Source organism: Adelges cooleyi, unplaced genomic scaffold, assembly GCF_023614345.1.
Source record: "Adelges cooleyi isolate 19-005CV unplaced genomic scaffold, UGA_ACOO_1.1 ACOO_flye_CR_arks_rails_tigmint_CR_PRNA_30, whole genome shotgun sequence".
Taxonomy (NCBI): domain Eukaryota; kingdom Metazoa; phylum Arthropoda; class Insecta; order Hemiptera; family Adelgidae; genus Adelges; species Adelges cooleyi.
In genome coordinates this window covers 20,322,071-20,324,386 of record NW_026095971.1, presented here as the reverse complement: position 1 = coordinate 20,324,386, position 2,316 = coordinate 20,322,071, and the positions used below count along the sequence as shown (strand labels likewise).

At 27.9% G+C, this 2,316-nt stretch overlaps 1 long non-coding RNA gene across 1 annotated transcript; it reads left to right on the top strand.

Annotated features, from left to right (window-relative positions):
• Nucleotides 1-366: 366 nt before the first annotated feature.
• Nucleotides 367-2,093, top strand: LOC126838364 (uncharacterized). Its single transcript, XR_007685689.1, has 3 exons — nucleotides 367-546; nucleotides 717-820; nucleotides 1,839-2,093. It is a non-coding gene; the product is annotated as an uncharacterized LOC126838364 (long non-coding RNA).
• The last annotated feature ends 223 nt before the right edge of the window (nucleotides 2,094-2,316 follow it).

Genomic DNA, 2,316 nt, shown 5'->3' with positions numbered 1-2,316 from the left:
TTCTGCTGATCCCGAAGACACAAGTTCGACTAATCTTGTAGAAAAAACTGACGCTGAGGTAATTCACATTATTACTTTTGTCAATATTTTGAAAAATTAATTAAACATAAAGGTTTAAAGTTTTCCTGAATAGCCATTCTAGGAGGGAATTATTCTCACTACATGAAACTTAACATTATTCTTATCTGGGAAAGTATTATTATTTTAGCTTAAAGACTTAAGACAGACAAATAAAATACTTGTCATAAATATTTATAATAAAAAAAAAAAGGTTTTTTGATATTGTTTGTTAAAAAATTGTTCTGATATTGTTGTGTATATAAGATTAGATTAGATAAATATTGAATTTAACTTTGTATTGATAAAAAATGTTTAGATTATAGAAGATTCCTTCAATGATTGTGTGAAATATATCACCGAGATCCTGGGATGGAATTCTGATCCTGGTATTGGAATGGGTCATTGTTGTGTGTATACGGGCAAATGCATAAAAAGTTTATCAAATAACGCTTGGTTACTTCGACGAGTATCCAGAAAAAAAACATGGTAAACATTAACTACCTACATATTATTCATTTACATTTGATACAAAACTGTAAAGCAGTAAGGATAAAAGAAATTGTTTCACCTTGGGCGACAATTGCACCACGCGTCATGCCCCTGTAATTACAAAAAAATTATTTATGTTTAAATTCAAAATGTTTGTCTTATTTTAGAATCATTAAACAATTTAGAACTATTTACTGAAGTTTTCAAGTATCATTGCGAAAAACAAAATCGATCCGTAATACAATGCGCTCTTGTTTGGAATGAAGAATTGGTAATATTAAAGCATATAATATAATTCCCGTTTGTTTTTCAACAGCTAAAATATATTTGTGCTATATATTATAGCTGTCAATAAAAAAACCATTTAAGCTTGTAATAATATGTGACGCGTACTAGCCATAACAACTACTTCAGTTAAAATATTTTCTTAATTAGTTTTCGAAAAAAACAACAACCATTTTTTGGGATTAACTTTTTTTTAAGAATCCAAATCATAAATATTTTGATTTATTTTTAGAAAAAAAAAAATAGGTACAACAATTACATTACCCCGAAAAAACCAAATTTTTATTTCTAATAAATTTTCTAAAAAAATATATATTGACATGGATGTGTTATTAAGTATATAGATTATAGGTATAAAAGATAAAAGGATATAAGAATTATGGAGGCAGTATGGAGGAGGATTATGGAGAGATTATGGAGGGAGTATGGAGAGATTATGGAGGAGTAGTATGGATGTCACTTAATAGAAATATTGAAATTGAGATAATAGATTAGAGCTAAGATGTACCTGCATGAAGTGTGCATACACTTAACTTTTTCTTTTTTTTACTTGTTAATTAGCACCCAAGTTTTACGTATACTTAAGTCTGTGCTTAAGTTGTTTAAAGTTTACAATCGGACTTTTCGAGGAAATAGGAAATTAACCGATAAACAACTTGCAGATCACAGCTGACTCGTTCAATGATTGCAAAAAATGGGCCAGCCTCCGCTATAATTGATCGGTTGATAAAAATATCACATACCATTGGTTTGATGTCGCAAGTGATTACTTAAAGAACCACTTTAATGACCTTCAATCGCAAAGAGAAGGTATAATATTTTTGGTTTTGAAAAAACTGTTTTCATTCGCAATTGTGAAAATTTAAATATGTACATTTTGTTAATTTTTTAACAATACAACTTATGGCCAGAAGTGACAACTGCACCACATAATGCCCCTGTAAATAACATAGGTAATACAATATTATTATTATTTAAATTCGACATTTTTTGTTTTGTTTTAGCCTTCATAGATTTCAAAATATTTAGTGACCTTTTTAGATAATACCATTGTAACAAACTAAAGTTAACCCTAAACAAATGCGCTGCACAAAGGAAAGAGGCAACGATGGTCAAGATACAAAATTGGTCAGAAGACAAAAGTAAAAATGCGGAACGTTGGAAAGAGCTAACTCAGCAGATTGATGAAATGGACCTGAATGAATAGTCAAATAATATTATGTTAATAATGTCAAATTAAATTACACTATTTTTAATATAATAAGATGTCTAATAGTCACATTTTTTTTTTAATTTAATTGTTTTAAATAACATTTACAATATATTCATAAAGAAAAATATACAATTAGCAAATATGTTAACAATGTAAATAAATGACTTGGAGGCTTTAAGTGGGGAAGCTATCCAGTGATAAGACTCTTAGTAAAATCTCTTAAAATGTTATAAAAAAAAATGTTTCAAAATATAATACATTTATTTAGA